Source organism: Petromyzon marinus, chromosome 21, assembly GCF_048934315.1.
Source record: "Petromyzon marinus isolate PM22_M1 ecotype Great Lakes invasive population chromosome 21, UKy_Petmar_22M1.pri1.0, whole genome shotgun sequence".
Classification (NCBI taxonomy): domain Eukaryota; kingdom Metazoa; phylum Chordata; class Hyperoartia; order Petromyzontiformes; family Petromyzontidae; genus Petromyzon; species Petromyzon marinus.
This window is the reverse complement of record NC_133687.1, coordinates 5579203-5601872: the sequence shown is the minus strand read 5'-3', so window position 1 is coordinate 5601872 and position 22670 is coordinate 5579203. Positions and strand designations below refer to the sequence as shown.

Genomic DNA, 22670 nt, shown 5'->3' with positions numbered 1-22670 from the left:
ATATAGCATTGTGATATATAACGACTTATTGTTGGTAGCTTAGCTGATTGGAGAATATATAAAGTTTATTGATAACATTGAGGTAGTTTATATTTTAGTTTTTTATTGATTTACTATATGGTATTCATTATATAGTGTAGTGTATACCCAGTTACTGTTAACAGCTCAGCTTATTGAAGAATATATTGAGTACATTTATTATATTGATGTAATTTAGACTTAGGTTTTTTCACATCGGTTTACTATATGATAGTCGATTGGTTGCAGCCCCTTTGCCGTCCATGTACTAGGTTCCTCTGTGGATGTGTAGGCTTTGACTTTAACATAGCTATATCTATGACAAGTGACAAGCTAATCCCTCAGTTATTTCAATGCTAAATTCTCCTGTTTGATTTGTACTAGGTGCCTCTGTGGATGTGTAGGCTTTGACTTTAACATAGCCATTTCTGTGACCAGTCACAAGCAAATCATTCAGCTATTTCAATGCTAAATTCTCCTTTTTGATTTGCACTAGGTGCCTCTGTGGATGTGTAGGCTTTGACTTTAACATAGCTATTTCTATGACCAGTCACAAGCTAATCACTCAGTTATTTCAATGCTAAATTCTCCTGTTTGATTTGTACTAGGTGCCTCTGTGGATGTGTAGGCTTTGACTTTAACATAGCCATTTCTGTGACCAGTCACAAGCTAATCACTCAGCTATTTCAATGCTAAATTATCCTGTTTGATTTGTACAAGGTGCCTCTGTGGATGTGTAGGCTTTGACTTTAACATAGCCATTTCTGTGACCAGTCACAAGCTAATCACGCAGCTATTTCAATGCTAAATTATCCGAACCAAACATTAAACTAATTTTCAATGGTACAGTATATTTTTTCAAGTAGTGGTATCCCAAACTTTCGCAGCAGCTTAAATTCCCTTTTCACACTATCAATATGTAAACTACCCCTCCCCCCGTCGCCTGTCTGCACATGTTCACCCCCTCCACACCGTTCATCATGCTAAGTCCGCCAATTAAATGCTAATTTTTATGCTCATTCCTTTGTCAAGGCGCTCTGTTTCTTCTCACACAGCTTAAAGGTCGCAGTCTGAGCTTGGCTGTGTTCGCTCCAGCGCTGTCCTCCAGACTGTCTCGTCCTTTCACCTGATGAAGGCCACTTGTGTTGTGGCCGAAACGTCGTGAGAATTTTATTGTGTTGTTTTATTTTATTAATTTATTATTTTATTCTCATTCTACGTGACTTACCGAAAGAACCAAAGAAGAAGCACATTAAGGTTTTGGAGTGGCATATCCAGTCTCCAGACCTTAATCCCATAGAAAATCTGTGGAGGGAGCTGAAGGTTCGAGTTGCCAAACGTCAGCCTCGAAACCTTAATGACTTGGAGAAGATATGCAAAGAGGAGTGGGACAAAATCCCTCCTGAGATGTGTGCAAACCTGGTGGCCAACTACAAGAAACGTCTGACCTCTGTGATTGCCAACAAGGGTTTTGCCACCAAGTACGAAGTCATGTTTTGCAGAGGGGTCAAATACTTATTTCCCTAATTAAAATGCAAATCAATTTATAACATTTTTGACATGCGTTTTTCTGGATTTTTTTGTTGTTATTCTGTCTCTCACTGTTCAAATAAACCTACCATTAAAATTATAGACTGATCATTTCTTTGTCAGTGGGCAAACGTACAAAATCAGCAGGGGATCAAATACTTTTTCCCTCACTGTACGTGACTTTACCGAAAGAACCAAAGAGTATGGATTCCTGCAGTCATGAAAACTTCAAAACAGATCATTGTGAATAGGAATGGAGTTTGCTTGAGTTAATACGTCTCTGTGAAAACGAATCAAGGTGAATGTAAGAGGTCTCTGTGAGATGCATCATTGCGAATGAATGAGGTGGTAATTGATAAGGCAAACATATATGACGTTCAATTAAGGAATAATCCACGATGGCCAATGTGCATTGACCACGGTCGACAACAATTGCGGAGTGGGAGCCAAGGGAGGGAATGCGCCTGGAAGGACATCCACCAGGAAGATGGAGTAATGACAGCAGCTCATGTGCAGGTGCGAAGTGGATTAAAACATTGCGTGGTCGTGGTGGCAGCTTGCAGTGGATTTATCATACTTCTTGTTGATTACATACCTACGTATTGATAAATATACATGTCATAGTAGAAAAGTGAATGCCTATGGTTAATGGTTTCTGCGCAGTAACGAACTCGCGTCTTTCCCCGTGGAGGTGTTTGACAATCTGACCCAGCTCACTCATCTGGCTCTGGACACCAACCAGCTGAAGAGCGTTCCCTGGGGCGCGTTTTACAAACGGAGCCAGCACTGTCAGGAACGGTCTCTGCTTTGTCGCTGCGCACCAGGATAGAGACGACGCTCGGCACGAGTAGCGTTCAGTTTCTAAAGCTACCGCGTTATTGATATTCATCGTCATCATCATCGTCATGGTGCCCTCTTGTGCTACGAGTTAGCCTGCAATGTCACTGAGCAGTGAGGTGAGCGTCTGCCTTGGTGCATCAGTGAATATTGCATGGTGTGAATTATGTGAATTATCAGAACTGATATTTAGCGTTTATATAAACTAATGCGTGATGTGCTGGCTTAGTGCAGCAACAACATAACAAAATCACCACAACATCCACACAATGCAACACAACACAAAACAACGACGTAACAAAACAACACCACAACAAAGCACAATAAGAGAAACCACGCGAAACAACAACTACACAAACAGCAGCAACAACGAAAAACTCTCCTCAAACAGGAATTGGCTACACATCCCATTGTCGTACAGTCTCTGAACTCATTCAACCTCCCATCGACAGGCCAATGCCGGAATTAATTCCACTGATCGAAACACCCCAGCAGGGAGACCTGTGAGTTGATCGCTGAGAACGAATCGCAGATCAGCAGCCCCCGCCTCTTGCTGTAAGAGCAGCCTCTACAAGATAGCGTCACTTTTCACACGACAGTGGAGTTCAACACGGGTACCTAGGTCGCGTTAACGGCGTCGTGTTCACCTCACATCTCGGCACCTCGCCGGTGCAGTACAGCGACCCGCACGGTGTTCAGAGCTCGCATTCCCTATGGAACATTTTTACTCGATCAGTAGTGTAGCGGTTAGCGCGCTGTGCTACGAACCTGGCGCCCCAGGTTCGATTCTCGATCACGGCCAACACCAGTGACGATTATCTGAACCGGTATTAAACGTCGTCTGTACGTTGGTGCCTAGGAACATTGCAGAGACTGTTCCTGGCAGCGCTGGCTCCGTTTGTCAAACGCGCCCCTGGGAACGCTCTTAAGCTGGTTGTTGTACAGAAACAATTGCGGCAGATTCATCAGGCGGTTAAACACCCCAGCGGGGACAGACGCGAGGTCCTTACTGCACAGGAACTTCAAACACTCTCTGCCGTTTAAGGACGATTTTAGCAGACTGAATGAAAAACGGCTCCAATGAGCACTGGCTACTTGTATCAACCCATCAAGCTTGTGGTGAGCGAATTGGTGTTGTACAAAAAAGATCAAAGCAGTAATTCAAAGTCATTTGTCGATCCACTGCTGGATTAAGTGGCCATATTTTACCACGCTGGTGGGGGGTTGGGGAGAGTGAGACTTATTATTTCGCTTTAGTTGAATAGACTAAGAGAATTATGAAATGAAATCCTGTACACAGGGTTGAAATGAACTGAAAATCCACAAACAACTCTAGACATTCGTCAATAGCACTGCCTTAAAGGGGAAAACAAATCTATGAAACGTCGCGGGCACGTGCATTTATGATGGGCCATCGCCTGAAATCTCACCCATTATACATTTCCCATTTTGGCAGCGTATGTGTTTGTTGTATTGAGTTTGTTGTGTTATCTGTGCTTGTGTAATACTGCCTGCAAGGGCAGTATCAACAAATTATCTGTAAAGTTCCACAAGGCGTCGGCGAGTTTACTCAGGCTGTGACTACAGGAACACATTCAGACCGATTGAATACAGCACCTGACCTGGCTGGTGAGTCTACGGGAGCTTTTCCTGGATGATAACACTTAACTGAGATGCCCGCAGGCGCAGGAAAGTTGCCGACACTGACTCACTTCGATCTGGACCTAAACCAGTTGAAGCCCATTGCCGGAAGATTGGTTCACGCTTTCCACCGTGTGCTATTTCAAGGAGGCTCGAGCCGAATTCGGGCAAAGCGCTCAACACTGGCGGCGCTCAGTGCCCCGGGTCACTTGTCAATCTCTTCAGCGAGGAGTAACAGATTGAGGTGCAGTCCTGCAATTGCCTGGCTCACGACACTGATGTCGGAAGGGTCTCCACTGGAAGGAGCTCAAGATATTTCATCTAAAGGGTCTTTAGCCGATTCCTCCACGATGCCCGGACGTCTTGGACGAGGTGGGAGTAGCCACACTTTGCTCCACGATACGGGATGCACCGATCGACTGTGATGAATCAATTTCTATTTCTGGGTGAACAGAAGCAGGAGGTTTAAAAAATATATAAACTTCATCATCATACCAGCGACCACTGGATTAAAATCTACTTTGGTAACATTTTCTCCACATTAGCAGACTATGGACTCAACCGTCACAAAGATCATCATCTAAAATAAGTATAAACAGCTACACCATTTTCATCTTCATCCTGAATCCACAGTAGGGTTAATGAATATCATCATATACAATCATAATCAACATATAGAAGTAAAACACAATAACCATTACTGTGTTGTTCACTCTGCAGTTCAGACAGAATATCGAAACCGGTCCAAAATTTAGCTTGGAATTAAGCACTCCCAGAAGGCCCTGATGCTGATGAGTTGTGCAAAAACTACTTTTAATAGTTACGTGGAGTGAAAAGACAAATCCGAGGGAGAGGCATTGTCTGGTCATGTAGTTTGTAAAAAAAATGCTGATAATACATTTCAGACAATTGATCGTGTGAGTCACGTGTGGTTGTATGGAGCAGCAATGCAGTGAGTGCAGGGCTGGCGCCTCGGCGTTTCTACGAAGCGTCACGACCAGTCCCAGGGTTCACTTTTTCAGCCAAATATATTGCCGCTTCGTGAGGCTGTCGAAGGCGCCCTTGGGAACGGTCGGGTGTCTCCTCGTCCATCGATCCACATTATCCACACCCACAGTGTACGTAGATAGCATATGCACATGCATGCATGGACATGCAAATGATGTATTCAATACACGCGTAAAGAGGGGTGTACTAATATACATATATACACTTACCAACACACGTATGTAAATATGCACAAGTATTGTGCATACTACATATTAACGACAGTGTTATGGACGAAAGTAAGTTGTTTTGTTATATTGAGTGTAAACTCACTAAAACCCAATACACAGACCGTATAATGAACGTCTATTTTTCATCGTATGATTCCATTTGTACCAAGTTGATATTCGCTTGGGAATCAGCGTTGGCTCAACCCGCCGGGGTGTTTGAGAATTACCAATTGGTCATTCATATCATGAGCTGGCATTGATATGACAATTGCAGGAAACTGGAGGAAACCCCCAACGAATATAAAATGTTTCCCTTTCGCATTGTCTTAATTTGGAAATAGCCACTCATGTATTGATGTAGTGACGTTAATGGTGTCACTATGATGTTAGCGCCAGCTACTGTCACGATAGTACTACTGTGCGTCTGGAACCTCTCTCTGGCACCAGAGTAAGTACGGCATGCGAGCCAGCCCTAGGGGGCATAGTCCTGGTGACGGCCTGAGAGAGGGCAAGTAGGGACGTGACAGTCTGTGTGAACCCGAGAGGGCACGTGACCTGGACAGGGTAGTGAGGGGGGCCCGAAGGGGGCTTGAGGGACACGTGATGCTCAGTCGAGATCCTTGGGGAAAGGTCTCGAAGGGGGCGTGGCAGAATGCAGAGTGAGGCCACGCCCAGGAGCATAAAGGGGCAGTCCCGACAGTGTTCTGGGCTCGTCTGTGGGATCAACCCTGGGTGCTACGTCTCTTCGGTCTTCGCTCAGCATCGTGGGTCAGGCAGCGTGAAGCTGACTGACCCGTTCGTGTAGTTAACCCACTACTCACATAGTTAACCGTGTAATTATTACCTAGATGTTGAACCAGTGTACGTTTAGAGTTACCCGGTTGGGAAGTTGTTCAATAAACTTGTTGCCTCCAAAAACAAGTATATGCCTCCGTGTTCATCACTATATATATTTAAAAAAGCAAATGTTCGTGAAATATGAGACTGTTAGTCTTGCTGTAGTGAACTCCAATCCAGGAACATTCTGGTGAATTTCCACATCTTGTATTTGTCTGGGAATCTGCTGACGGGCGTTCCTAAGGGGTGTTTGACCGCCTGGTGAATCTGCAGAAGCTGTTGTTGCATGATAATTAACTGCCGGCTCTCCCTGCCGCGGTGTTTGGCAAACTTACCAAGCTTATAGAACTGAGTTTACCTGACAACCAACCCAACCGATATCCATTCCCACTGGCGCGTTCGAACACATTCTGAATTTACAGAAGCTCATTTTGCATTAAAAAAATTAATTGATGGCTCTACATCCTGGAGTATTTAATAAACTCGCCCAACTAACTATTCCGAGTTCATATTCTTGGTTCTTTCGGTAAAGTCACGTAGAAGGGAAACAATGAAATAATTAAAAAAAAGTCACGTAGAAGGGAAACAAAAAAATAATAAAAAATAATTTTTTTTCATTTTATTGTTTCTCTTATACGTGATTTTACCGAAAGAACCAAGAATGTGAATCCCTGCAGTCACGAAAGCTTTGAATCAAAATTTATTCTGAGTTTGTCTGAAAACAAAATGACGGCTCTACCCAATGGAATTTTCGACAAACTCACCCAGCTCGTAACACTGGATCTGAATGGAAACCAACTGTCATCCGTTCCCGCAGACGTGTTCCATCAGCTTGTGAAATTAGAGAAGCTGTGGCTCAAAAACAACAAACTGACGGCTCTTCCCGCTGGGTTGTTTGACGAACTGACCCAGGTTTATTCTCTGAGTCTGAACGACAACCAGTTGAAGAGCATTCTCTGAGAAAGTTTGCTGGGCGCATGCTTCTCTGGAGCTGGATGCACAATGCCCATCTTAAACCTGTTTTCCAATTCTGTGTTACGCGTGCATATGTGTGTGAGCTACCACCTTGCACAGACCACGCTATGTGCAGTGCCGTCGCTAACGATCGGCTACTGCACAGAACTTGCAGTCATCAGCAGGTGCCACTTTGTCGATTCTATATCAGGTGTTCAGTAAGTGGTTGGTTATTTTTGTTGCTGGTTTTAGTAATTGTTGGTGGTTGTTGTTGGTTGTTGTATCAGTCAACGAGACCCGGTTGCGGTTTAGCTTCGATAAATATTTACTCAGGTCAATTTCTCGAGTGAGCAATTATGTGTCTACGACAGTGCCGAAATATTGCAATCAGCGTAATGATGAGGCTCCCACCTTATTGCCCAATATCAGTGGAATGGCCACCACATTTGAAATCAGACCAGAGTGGCATAACAGCCGCCTAGAAGAGTAAAGTTGAATGCAAGATATTCAGATGGATCTCAATTGGAATGTTGGACGATTACTTCATGAGTATGATATTTTAAATTGGAAGTATCATCAATCATGTTGTACTTATTTCACACCGTGTGTAGCCAACCGTGCTAATCGGATATGCGGGGGAAGGACAACCAACTAAAAAAAACACTTCTTATTAAGTGAGTTTTCAATTGGGATTTGCAAACGCATAGCTCCAGTGGCTTCCTAATATCAGAAAGAAGAACGTTCCAGACGGCCGCGGAAGTGCATATGATAGAGCGCGATGCAGTGACCATTTTTGTTCGATGATTTTCCAAATGCCACTGCGAGTTATGGTCGAGCTTATTATTATAACTCCCATGTGCTTTAAGGCAATGCCTATGCAGTGACTTCACTCAAGTCTGAATGAGAAGAAAGCATTACCGTCATGTTGAGGTATTTTTACTCATTAATGAACTTTTCAACTTGTGTTGGTCAGCATGGGACTCGGCCTAAGTACATTTATTCTGGGCAGGTTCGTTCACGAAAATATCCTCCAGAAATGCACAAAATTGTCACGATTCAATCGTGATAGTGAACTCCAATCTATTAATCTTGAATTGCTCGGCATCTATAACACAAGAGCTATTTGTTATTTTGGGTCTCACGAACATCACCATCTCTTAGCAGTACTGAACGAGTCAGGACATTGGGTGTAACCAATCGAGGCGACGTAGCCCGAGTTCGGCTCAAACCACTCACTGGCTGAGACTCAGGCCGTGTGAACAGGCGCAGTCCCATGGGTTGTTGTACAGATAGATGGCTGGGTCGGAGGCCGAGCGACAGCGACTGATAATGAACCCTACACGTGCGTCATAGACACATATATCACTCAGAGACTATTTTATATTTATTCTTGCGTTTGGAACTTTTTTATTCAGAGCAGAAAGAGTATGACTGATGTATGGTTTAAGCCTAAGTCCGACAATGGGGCGCCTTGACACCCGTGAAGAATCTGAAATTTCCGCATGAACTCAGTCTCCCATTGGGTAGCAAACAAACTCCCTCGAACAGTGAGATATGGATAAAGAAACATGAGGCCCGTTAGAAACTAAATACATTGACAAAAAAAGTCGAGTAATACACGAACATTGGTGTTAATTTAACGTGATATGTTTTGGTAATTATAACGGATGCCGAAGCATTACATTCGTCGACATTAACATCTGCAGGTGCATCAACATGCGTGCATTTACCCACGAAGGTGTGGTATCGGTTTGCTATGTTTGCGGCTTGGTAACTCATCGAGTAACTTCATGATGACATTATACGGACTATGTAGCAACAATAAGACACTCTTAGAGACCCATTTGGCGACGACTTACGTTCAGGGGTTGGTAACACTGGAGAGAGTATGAAGAGATGATTGGAAGTTCTGAGACTGCTGAGCTAGTGAGTGGCAAGTTCCTCAGACTCCTGCCCTGAGTAGAGTGCGATTATTAAAGAGTCTGGGTGTGAGGACACTAACGGGCTTAGACGAAGGTTCACTTTGACCAATGGATCCATGATCCACAACAACCTGACACGGCTGTATAAATTTAGCACGTCGTCTTGGCTAACAATGACGTCACAGCACCCTATAAGCGTGCATCGTGTACACGGGACTGCACGTGATCGTGGGTAAAACCTGGACCTGTGGAACGGTCTGCAGATGTGATTGTGTAGCTGCACTCGCATCAGTTGGGTCAGTTTGAGGAGGATACCAGTGGGCAGAGCCGTCAACTGGTTCGTATAAAACTTTAGTTCCTTAAAAATGACCAGGAGTTCGAATCTGCCCTGGGGTATATACTTTAACATGTAGTTGTTGTTTTTTTATTGTAAATGTGAGAGAGTACGTGAGAATTGGTGGGCCTAGTGGTTAGCAGACTGCTCTATGACCACCGTGACCTGGATTTTATCTTCAGACACGTCGAACTATCAGCAGAAAAAGATCAACATCACCACGTCAGCGTGGTGAAATTTGGCCTAAAACCCAAACCCGATGCAGCGCTTGTGACAAGCTAGGTGCACAAACATGTATACGAGACATTATGGAAAGAGCAAACCCATCTCCCAGCAACGTACCAAAACCAAACCGTGAAATTCTAGCCGAATAAGACATCTGAAACTGGCCGAGCAGGCCAATAAGTGAGGTTAATAATTTTCGGAGTCTGGAGTGGATGGATGCTCTAAATGGTGTTCACCTACGTGGAGGATGGGCTTCGGAGAGACAGAGACGGAGGTATGTAGACTGGCAGGGACGTGAGACATTAAGAGAGATGCATGCACAGATAGATGTAGACAGGGAGGGAGTCACATAGAAGGCCAATCATACATAGAGAGAGATATAGAGAAATAAAAACCCAAAGGGAAAGATATCCAGTATAACCATCGTAGATTATTGGGACAAGGGCTGCTAAAGAAAACACTTCATTCATTTTGTGCCTACCAGTCACAATAATATGTGGGCACAGGCCCTCACACGGCCCATGACAGTGCTACAATTTGTCAGTTGTGTGCGACGCCTCCATTCAGTTTCATTTCATTTTCATTTACTTGGTATAGATTACACGAGAGTGGATGAGTGAGGAATCGTCTGATCTTTGCAACAAACGCAGGTCGTGTTCTGGACTTGGTCGAGATGGACCCCCATTGAAAGATGTATTTGCTCTGGAGTGGCCAATACCTGAACTGACGCCGTTCAAGTATCGCCAGATTTTGTCCGTGGTTCTTCTGACCCTGGTGAAAGAGTCTCCACTATTTAAAGTCCTATATTAGCTGCTCCTGATGTTGCTTGAGGTCGTGCATTCCAGCTGAGAGGTTTCATGGTGGTAATACAACGCTGGTGATGCTTTTTGAGTCTACTAGCAGTTGCTCTGTAATGTAAGTCTACTGGCAGCAGCTATGTGATTTGAGTAAAGTGGTAGCTGCTATAAGCTGGTAGAGCTGATGCCTTAGAGTCCTTGGTATGATGTGACCAATCTGCACAACTGAGCACCGTACGTCGAATGTGCATGTGTGCAATGCCAGCCAAGAGGTAAACCCTGTCTAAATGTCTTCGCTTGAGATAGCTAGTAATGCTTCTACGGAATGTATTTAATAACACTACTGGGTCACTCTTTCTTGCACATTCATACACATACCTTACAGCACGTGCGCACTCCACTGCTGACCAACTATTTGGCCTCCAGTTTGGTCTTATCCCAGTTTGAGGAGTGCACTTTTCCTTGGACTTAAGTCAAATGTGTAATTTTCCTGAAATATAAATTCCCTCAGACAAATTCGTTTTGAAAATATTTCACCGCCTAACTCCCTTGCAGAGACATTAAAGACATGTAGGGTTACTCATTGTTTATTTTTTTCCGGTAAAGTCACGTATGTAGAAATACAATAAAATTATATTTAAAAAAACAATCACGACGTTTCGATCACAACACAAGCGATCTTCATCAGGTGTCAAGAACAAATCATGGAGGTAAATACAACAAAAAGATGAGAGACGAGAATTTAACAAACCTAAAAAACATTATGTGAAGCACAACCAGTCAGGCCAACAACATAGTTAGACACTTCCTGGCGGACCACGAATTTCATAAGAGTGTTAAATTTCGTGTTCAACCTCTGGATTGCACATACCAGCATAGACAGAATGAAAAAATACGAGGTACAAGGTCAGTAGAAATACATATACAAGTCCACCACAACCAGTCAGGCCAACAACATAGTTAGACACTTCCTGGCGGACCACGAATTTCAGAAGAGTGTTAAATTTCGTGTTCAACCTCTGGATTGCACATACCAGCATAGACAGAATGAAAAAATACGAGGTACAAGGTCAGTAGAAATACATATACAAGTCCACCAAGAGGTAAGGAGGGAGGAAAGACGGACAGAGAGGCAAGGAGAGAGAGAGGGGGGGCCGGAGAGATGAACATAAGCTTAAAATAGGAAATAAGGTTGGGAGGGGGCAGAGAGAGAGCGACAGCTCACAAAAGCACATCTTGCACATACACAGAAGCGGGGGGGGGGGTGGGAACAGGCTTGGGGTGCACATTTAGTACAGAATTGCAACGGTAACTTCCCCGTAGAAGTGTGTTAATAAAGTATTAAAGCTTTCGTGACTGCATACAATTACTCGTTGTTTTTTTTCGGTAAAGTCACGTATGTAGAAATACAATAAAATTATATTAAAACAAAATAATCACAACGTTTGATCACAACACAAGCGATCTTCATCAGGTGTCAAGAACAAATCATGGAGGTAAACACAACAAAAAAGATGAGAGACGAGAATTTAACAAACCTAAAAAACATGTAGAGTTATTCTTCCACTAACAAGTGCAATAAAGCGACGAAGACGTATATCATTTATCACGTGAAACAATTGATGTGAGGCCACGGCTGTGGCTGTGGGGGTCGAGTAGAGAAATCACCCACGGAAAGTTATATTGGTACCAAAGCACACAGCGCTATCTGGGTTGTTTACTCTATCCTTAGTGACTTTACCCGAATTCTGACCGATCCACGTGCTGAGATACATAATGTCCGTGCAGGCGCAGTCCCATGTGGATGTGTGCTTTCTGAGTGTTAATAAACTAGGGGCAATTAAAATACTCGCCAACATTTGAAAAATGTTTCAACAAAATTCGAATTGCGAAGCAAAGGCATGAATATATAACGGACAATATTTTTACAATCAAAATTTGTTGATCAACGGATTATATTTCTGACAAGCAATGCAAATTAACTGCAGGGAATATAAGATTACGAAGAAGGTTGCAAAGTGCGTCTCGAGAAAAAAGAAAACGTTCAACAAGTTCAAAAAAGCTATGTAAAAATATCCTGCCAGAGAGATACACCTGGGACACACTTAAGAGCATGTATCCCGATTGCAGCTTTTAAAGGCGGAATGGATGAGAACGGGTCAGAGTGCTTTTTGGAAAGGAAACTTAATAATGAAAAGCAATAAAGCGATGCGTGTATGGAAAAATATATTTGTTATATATTTTAATCAGTGTATATTACCAACTATGACACGTTCTTGTAAAATGCCGTGTTGGGCAAAACCGCGTTCTACAAAGAATATACCTTATCATAAAAATAGGGTTATGTTCATGTGTCCAAAAGTATCACCCCCCCCCCCCCCCCCTCAATGTTTAACTAATTCCACATGATTCTGCCCTTGTTTTTGTGCTAAAGGATGCTGAGTCGTTCTTCCAATGTCTTGTGTGTGTGCGTGTACACTCTTTCAATTTAAACTTAACACAAAACCCCCGTCTCCATTACCTTTCCCACTCAGCAGCACTCACACCAAACGCTCGCCCCTGACACTGCCACTTGGCCGTTAATGTTTCGCCATCAAAACGTTCTCATGACTGATATCCTCAATTACTGGAGGAATCTATGCATGCGTTAATGTGGAAATATTTACGTTGTTCTATTGTTACGTTGTACCTGAGCGTGTTGAGTGTGCTACACAAAGAAACATACACATGAAACATACATATACAAAAACATATGTGATGAATAAATCACAAGCGATTCGTTCACACCTTTCAACTACAAACTGGCTCGTTTTTTGTCTGAAATCCTGCGTCATTTCACTGGAAAAACCACCTCTGCGGTACAAAATTCAACTCACCTGGTATCGACAATCAAGGGCATTTCACTGTCCCCAGACGACCTGCTTGTCAGTTTTGATGTAGTTTCCTTATTCACCAAGGTTCCTGTACCTGACACCATCGCAATCATTGAAGACTTGGTTCATCAAGGACTAAACACTGAGGTACCCCCCTGGTGAGACACTGTTTAACCAATACATACTTCACTTGGAATGGAACTTTCTACAAACAAACTGAGGGCACCCCAATGGGCTCCCCCCTATCTCCGGTTATAGCTAACATTTTCATGCAGAAATTTGAGACTGACGCCATCCAGACTGCCACTCTGCGCCCAACCTTATGGAAGCGGTACGTGGATGACACTTTTGTCATCTGGCCACATGGCCGGCCTGCTCTAGACCAATTCTTCGACCACATCAATTCCATACACCCAGCCATCAGATTTACCATGGAAGTCGAAAAAGATGGCAAGCTACCTTTTTTGGATGTCCTAATAAAAAGAGACCTGATGGTTCAATGAGCCACTCTGTCTACAGGAATGCTACCCATACGGATGCTTATCTGAAACCGGATTCCCACCATCATCCATCACAGAAGAATTCTCTCATCAAGACTCTGTACCATAGAGCCCAATGCATATCCGACCAGGAACACATAGGCAGTGAACTCAAGCACGTACACTAAGCTCTTAAGGCTAATGGTTACCCCGATTATACAATCCGCAAAGCTATCACTCAAACCATGAAGAAGGACCCTCTTGAGGAGCCTTTCAAAACCATCACTTTACCCTACATTGCGGGGATCACAAGAAAGATCTCCAAAATCTTGAATAAACACAAGATCTAGGTCCGCTTTAACACATTACATAAAATCCGTGATCTGGTTCCGTCTGTAAAAGATGTGATTCCGGACATACAGTACCCTGGTGTCTACAAACTAAGTTGCCTCTGTGGTAGTAGTTACATTGGAGAAACAAAACGCCATGTCTCGGACCGCATTCGAGAACACAAAGCAGACCTTAAACACGGTAGGACCAACACCTCGGCCGTGGCAGATCATTGTTATAATTCAGTAGGCTCACATGACATTGACTTTTCCAAGACAGAGGTTCTTTGTAAGCCATCTGGCTACCACGAGAGATTCGTTCATGAGGCTATCCACATATACAAGCACAGAGACAATTTCAACCGAGAAGATGGATTCTGGCTAAGCAATCATTGGAAAGATTTGATTAACCATTTCAGGTCTTAATTGATTGTTCACGCTTACAGTGGCTTTCAGACAACATACATTAATTTTTCGTCTCCCCCCTCCTCTTTTCAGAACATAGATGGACTAGTCCTTCTAAATAAACTACCAAATCGCTGCACGTGGCGCTGACGTTTTTAATAAATAAATAAACCGCTGCAAATCAATAAATTAATGCAAAACGACACACCTGATGATGGCCGTTTGTGTTATGATCGAAACGTCGTGAGAATGTTTATTGTTTTATATATTTTTTTATTATTTGATTGTTTCCCTTCAACGTGACTTTACCGAAAGAGTTAAGAATATGATGCAGCACTCTTACGGCACTACTTTTCGACGCACAGATGAGATTCTTAGCGTCTAGCCGAAACATCACCCCCGTGTTCCAGAAAACAGACCTCATTCGGTAAACCGTGTATAGCCAAAATAAGTGTTCAATCAAGTCGCGTTGAGCAAGGTTTTCTTGTAATCGGAACCATAGCTTGAGAAGGTACGCAAGAAGTGTGTTTTTTTTTACCATATCCAAATGTAGCAGGGATGGTCTCCGGTTTTAATCTCTGCATAGTAAGCCGATTTTAATCTTAATCTTCAAAATAATCAAAGTGGAAGTGAAACTTAAATTTGGACTCGATGATGAATCCTAAGTATTTGTAATTCCCTACTTGTTCGATGTGTTTATTATCTTGATCCACAACCTGGGTAGTTAAAGTGGCAGGATTTCTCTTATTGGAGACAATAATTACCTCGGTTTGATTTGCCTTCAGAAACAATTTTAGGGGAAAAGGGGATGTTGAATTAGGTCAAAATCACTTTCTCATATAAGGTATTACCGCTTCTGGTGAAATTCCATTTAACAGTATTGCAGTATCGTCAGAAATAATGACCACAGACAATTTGAGTTGGTTTCCCAGATAATTTACACAGAGGGAGGAATACAATTGGTCTAAGTGTGGAGCATTGTGGAACTGCCTTCGTGATTAATAACATTTTGGGTAGGAGTTGTCGACCGAAACAACCTGAATTTGCTCAAAAAGGTAGCTATTTAACTATTCAATTGTATCGACGGAGAAATTGAGGCTGTCGAGTCGTATTATTAGGGTTACATGACCGATCGTATCGACGTCTTTGGACAAGTCAAGGAAAAGTATGGCACAGTATTGCTCATTGTACAGTCTATTAAATACGAAATCAAGGTAGTTGAGTACTGCCGCCTTTGTGCAATAGTTTTTGTTTTTATGGAAGCCTGATTATTTAGGGTGAGACAGCCCATTTGTGTGGTGTTATTGTTAATTTGGGCCTTCAGACTTTTTGGAAAATGTTAATTTATGGTGATAGGATCTACATTGGCTGGTAACAGTTGGAGTCGTCTGTAGATACACCTGTTGTGGAGAGGATGAATGAACGCAGTTTTCAATTCCTGGGGATGGACAAGAGGTTTATAGATTATAATTTCACCCACTGCAACTAATTAAAAAGTGGGTAGTTTATCTTCCCGAGTTGAGGAGGGTGTCTTACGTGAGGCTAGTTGGCTGAGCACATCCAGCGCTGTGATATTATTGAAATTAAACGGTTCAGGCTGATCACCAATGTCATCGAAAGGGGTGAGGCTTGAGATGGGGGAAGAGTTGCTGAGCTCAAACTAGAGCTGTTTGAATGCACCGATCTATCGACGATGTGACCATCGCTTGTGTTGCAATCGAAACGTCGTAGTTTTTTGTTATTTTTGTTATTTCTTTGAACCTATTTTCGTGACTTTACCGAAAGACCCAAAGAATACCCATAGCTGTTATTCTAGCCCGCACCTCCGATTAGCATGGTTGGCTATGTACTATGTGAAAGAAGTTCAACTTACATGCATAAATAGTATACATTATTTCCGCGATCTGATTACCACAGTATTTGCTCATTCTCGAAGACGGAGAACGACTTGAATGCACGTGGAGAAAACATAGACACGTTGGAAGGCAACCACATAATGAACTAGCACCAACTATTGCCAGAGCTCTGCGGTCTTCTTTATATTAGAGTGGTGTTGGACAATTAATGAGTAATTACATGTGGGAGGAAACTGGAACACCTGGATAAAACCCACACATGTCTGCCATAAATATGGAATAGGTGGAGTCCACATTTGCTATACTGCCTTCTCCTTGTGAACCAGGGTATGGCTCCTCCTCGACGCGCACGAGAAAGGAGTTTCTGAACCTTTGTGTGGTGATCCACCAACCTTTGCTGGATTACAGGCCACGTGCACTGCCATCAACGCTTCTCTTAAGGCATCAGCAATTTATGACCACCAGAATCGTGACCTTGCCTTATAAACACAAGCCCATAGTCGTTAGGAATCCTCTGCTACAAAAATAATGGGCAGATGGCTCGGAGGTCAGAGAGGCCTGAGCTGGCATTGTTTTGTTCCTGGCTTAGAATCTGTGTTTCAGCTGCCTGTAATTCATCTCATCACAGGCGCCTGACTCCTGGTTACATCGCCAAGGCAGTGGTGAAATTATTTACCCAAAAAATATTAAATCAACAGAGGCAGATATTGGTTTCGTTCATGCCATCTTCATTGAAGGAATAAAAATTATTTAAAATATATATAAACAATTCACGCAGTTATGGAATGGGTCACAACCCCGGCTAATCTCGAGAACACCAAAGTGTTCCGGGGCATTCTCAATCGCTGCGTCTAAATTTCGGAATGAACCGGTCTTGGCACTGAGAGTTGCAATCGCATCCAGCTCTACGCAGCTTATGATTGTTTCTTCAAGAGTATTACACACACAGATTCGAACGCGATTCCGAATGATCCAACCGGTTAATTGATAAAAACAATAATTACTTCTGTCACTTTATGCAATGTTCTTGAAACGGGTCTTCGCATTTGCAGGCCTTCCTCCAATCCGTTGTAATTATTCCATTTGTTGTTAAAGTACTTTTGACACTCGCTGCGTTTTATTTCCCACTAGTTCTTGTAACGTATCATTCCTCGTAGTTACCTGTGCATGTGGCATCATTGCCGCCTTCATGGACAGGTCGCCCTTGGAAAACGAGCTGTCGAGCTCAATTAACCTCGCCTCTGTCAAGAGAGTCTACATCTTTCAATATGTTTCATAATATATCTCTCAATACAGGACAGCTGGCTATCTACCTTAAACTGTGCCATTCCTTGATTTTAATAATTGACCTTTAGTATAATGGAGGATAAGCTTCATGTGTTGTAAATTATAATTCCTGTAGTATATTGCTTTGTTGGTATTTTATTAATGCCCTCGCCTCTTCGGCTGAGGCTCGGCTCCCTCTCCTGGCCCTACCCCATTCCAAATCACTCTGAGCTCAGAATACACACACACAGTTTGGATGCTGCACCTCTACCGAAAGTCACGTGCTATTCCTGTCTGCGTTCCCGTGGTGGTTGTTGTTGTTGTTTTATTCGCTCGTTCGCATTCGCTTTGCATCGTGCTCATGCCCTGTCCAACAGTTCATTACTTCATCCTTATTGCTGTTGGTGGTGCAATGTGCCTGTTGTTTATTGTTCTTTAAGCACTATATTTGCCTGCACCTCTGACGCGTTCTGTTCCGTTGTTGCCCGTTCCTTCTGCACGTATCACTTTGATGTCGTTGTTCTTGTTCTGTGCCATTGCACCGTGGGATCTCCCTTGCATTCTACCTTGGTAGCTGGCTTCACAGGATTTTCAGTGTTCACGAATACATTGATTGCTTGTTTTCTTGATGGATAGACTAAATGTCGTGTTTTTATATATTCTACGGTTTGGGATTTCGTGTGAATTGTATTTTATGTAATTCCATCTGAGACGCCTTCATCGATATCAATTGCGCACACTGATTTATGCAGCACCTACTTGGGCTACTTCGAGTGACAGCCTATACATTTATCTAAATTTCATTGGCCCAAGTTTCCCAGATTTAACTTATTTTCTAAATTCGGATTATTATGATTTTACTCATGGAAGGTGTTTTGTCATTATTTGATCATTTTCCAGAATTGGATTTTATTTTCCAGATTCGAATTATTTAACATAGTTTTTTTTTTTTTACAAATAGCTTATTTGTTTTAAAAATACAATCTAAATATGTTTTGGAAAATTTTATATATCATATACACTTCATGTCTAACACTATATAAAATATATGTTAATATATTTAACTACATATATCCTGATAGCAACTTCAATTTTGGTTAAGAACCCTGCATTGTTTGTGTCTGGCCCCCGCCCTGCTGAGGAGACTATATGTACGAACACTGCGAGGGACATGCTACCGCACTTTGCACCAGGGCGCCAAAGGCGACCAGCGTGGCGATCCACTTGATCCACATGATGGTTGGCTCCTGCAGGCTGAAGGGCGAGAGACAAAAACGGACAGGGCGCGTTAAGTACCATCGCAAACGCATCTCGCACCGAAGTGATTCATGCGCGTGCCAAAATTTGCCAAAATTTACAAAAAAATGCGATTGGCCGCTCGAAGTTATACGCTGAGTTGTGCGACGCGTGAAAGGCTGCGTCTTCATTGCTGCTGTTGAATTTGAGCCAAAGGTCGAAGCGAACGGGTTCACGCCCAAGTTAGTCCAGAAATTAAATTAGGTGAATTCATTGTTTAACTTTCGACAAAAACATACAGACGCCCAGTTATTCTGATCGGATCGGGGGCACATTGCAAGTGCATTGCGTCCTCGACCAAAACGTTCATCAAACGAGCAACGTGTTGTCTTCACATTCGATCGACTGAACATAATTAACACTGGGTGCAGAGCCATCAAGTGTGAAGGCGCCGGCACGTGCTGCCAACCCTGCGTGGATCCATCCCCATAAGAATTCAGCAGCAACGACCACAAAGACAATTTGACGAGCGCACCGCCACACACAATGCGAACATTTCTCACGAAGCAAGATTCAAACGGGCATTTAACAAGTAAGCAACATCTTTCGAAATGGCACGGATAGGCTCCGAGCAGAAGTATTGCAGGCTCACCCGAGTAGCGGAGAGCGTGAGAGTGTTGGGGAGCGAGAGAGCGAGAGAGGGGACAGTGGTGGCTGTAGCTGGAGCTGTTGAGAGCTGCAGAGCCGAGTCGCTGTGCCTCTCTGGACTCAGGCGCCTCTTTTTAAACGAATCTCCATGAGGAACTGCCAACGTCAAAAAAGGAACTGGAGCCAATTAATTGTTTAATTTGTGTAATTTGCATGTTATTTAATTTATTAGCCACTCGTTAGCGCTGAGTCGGCTACCGCAGCGGTCGAGGTCAGCTTCTGAGTTGCTGTTATGTAAAAAAAGATATATCCAACACAGTCGTTTTGTGGCGGTTATTACAATACATGCACATACACACACTTGGGCGACAGTGAAAATTCCCTTTTTTAATGAACCGTGGCACGTGTTGTTAAGAGTGTAATACAAATGTTGGAAGCATTTGTTCGTACTTTGGAGTCATAGTGGGACATTGTCAAATTCTAGCAGAAGATGGTCAATGAAAAGATACGCACAATTTCTGCAACATTAAAATTATTGAGTACACGTTAACATCGCCAAAACCTTGATAAATTCAGCGACGGCTTGGGGAGGCCTTCATCCAGCAGTGGATTAGTCATGATTATGAGGGTGATGGTGGTGATTGGCGTGTATGTTCATTTATCGATAACGATTTAAGAGTACGACGTATTATAATGTATCAAGGTGAGAACCCATTGGCACAACAAACATATTTCACAACGGCGTCTAACACCAAGCAATTCCAATAGCCCAGTGGAATTATACACATCGTGTACGTAGGTATCATACCGATCAATCATACTGAGCTTTCAAGGATCTAACGTTTAGAGCTATCATTCAGATATAACCGACATAGATAATAGACAGAGCTACCATATGGAGCTAACTTACACAGAAACAATGCGTGATAATCTTAAATAGATATATTAGAGATGACAAAGAGCAATTATACATTGCTATTACACTGTGTTTCATACAGAGGTTATCAAACACGGGCACTCTACTGAGCTATCATACAGAGCTAACATAAACGGTTTCACACAGAGTCAAGATTAAGAGATCCTGCAGAGCAAGCACACAAATATATTATATAGAGATTCATACTGAGCCACCATGCACAGGTAATGTACAGAGTTATCCTACAACGCTATGTATGATACAGAGATAACATCCACAGCGATTACACAGAGCTGAAATTTAGAGCTATCACATGGGAATATCATACAAAGCTATCAAATAAATCTAACATATATATGCACATTTAAAGCTTTCGTGACTGCAATGATTAATCTTCTTTGGTTCTTTCGGTAAAGTCACGTAAAATGAGAATAAAATAATAAATTGATAAAATAAAATAACACAATAATATTCTAACGACGTTTCGTCTCTTCACCTGATGAAGGCCGCTTGTGTTGTGGCCGAAACGTCGTGAGAATATTATTGTGTTATTTTATTTTATCAATTTATTATTTTATTCTCATTTTACGTGACTTTACCGAAAGAACCAAAGAAGATATATATGCACACATAACTATCACACAAAGCTAGGGCACAGAGCATTTATCCAGGGCTAACAAAGATTATCACGGTTGACTGTGTATGGTGCCAACGAAGTTCAACATACATAAACTGAAGAGCTTTCATTTAGAGCTTAATAAATAGCTCACCGACAGAGCTATCATATAGAGTGAGAATAGCAAGCTATAATGTGTAGATAACATAGAGATTCATATAGAGATATCATACAGAGCGATCATACGTTATAATATGGAGCTTTCATACAAAGATAAGATATTTAGGTATAATACAGTGCTAACATACATAGATATCATAAGAATTATACGGGATTTATCCAAAGTTCCTGAAACACCTTGGCCAAAATGGATTCCGCTGGTGGGCCAGATTGCTTTCGGACACAATGGTCTCAGGCAAAATTCTGAATAAATTGTGACAAACGAACGTCATTGCGAATCCGAAGCCCAAGAAATACACCGCAAAACCAAGTAACTTCTGCCCCATATACCTGCTTAGCACGGTGTACAAACTCATCGAGAGGATGCTACTGACCAGTACATCACCAATCTTCGAGGAGGCTATGCTAACTAAACAGGTTGGTTTCCGCCCTGGACGCAGCACATTGCAAGCACGTGCTGGCACTCACCTCACACATTGAAGGGCAAGGACATCACAGCATCTGCTTTCGTCGACCTATCAGCGGCCTATGACCCATGTTGGGGGGGGAGCCTCATGCTAACGGTTTCGATGGTCATCAGATGCCAGCAGACCCTCCGACGCCTATCATCACTAGTGTCCAACCGGCAATACCGGGTCCACCTGGGAAACACTATCTGCAGAATCCGCTTACTCAATAATCGGCTCCCACAAGGATCAGAGCTTGCTCCAGCACTTTTTAACGTATATATGTGACCTCTCTGTTGCCATCAGCCAGAAATTTGGCTACACCGATGATCTGGCACTTACCATCAAAAGAAGGACCCAAACTGAGGTCCAAAGCGACCTTTGTTCGAAGACCTCAAGAAACTCGAAATGTACTTCAGGTACCGGAGGCTCTGCCCAAACCCAAGTAAAACTGCGGTCACATCATTCCACCTGAAAAATGCAAATGCTAACCAGAAACTGGCCATCACTTTCCGTGGCGAAGAGGTCCACCACGAGAAGTAATCGAAATATGTCAGTGTAACTCTCGACAGGAGGCTCACCTTCCACGAACATCTGCAGAATACTGCTATAAAAACTAAATCACGAGTTAATCTACTTCATATAGTCACCGGAACAACATGGGGGGGGAAACGCAATGATGCTCCGTACGGCTACCACAACAGTAGTTCTCTCTGTGGCAGCATCTTGTGCTCCAGCCTGGAATAAAAGCATGCACATGAAGATAGTGGACACACAGCTAAATGTACCCATGAGGATCATCTCAAGGACGCCAAAGAGCACACCGCTGCAGTGGCTTCTGGTCCTCACAAACATCGCTCCTCTGTAGCTCTGCCGCGATGCCGCGTGTGTGAGGGAGTATAGCACGACTATCAGAAATCCTAACATCCCAATAAACAAGGACATCTCCATGATACTGCTGCACAGACTCAAATCCCTAAAAAACCTTTCTGCCAATATGCAAAGAACCTCCATGACGATGACTAGACCACCAAAGCACGATGGAGGGAAGCCTGGGTAAAAACACCAACCTGCTGCAGAAATACATCATCAGCGACCCCATAATTCT

At 42.9% G+C, this 22670-nt stretch overlaps 1 long non-coding RNA gene across 1 annotated transcript; it reads right to left on the bottom strand.

The window, feature by feature from the left end:
- Positions 1-14650: 14650 nt before the first annotated feature.
- LOC116944518 (uncharacterized) lies at positions 14651-19598 on the bottom strand. The gene is made up of 2 exons (XR_004403116.2): positions 19409-19598; positions 14651-18774 (listed from the first exon to the last, which is right to left on the bottom strand). It is a non-coding gene; the product is annotated as an uncharacterized LOC116944518 (long non-coding RNA).
- Between the last annotated feature and the right edge of the window lie 3072 nt (positions 19599-22670).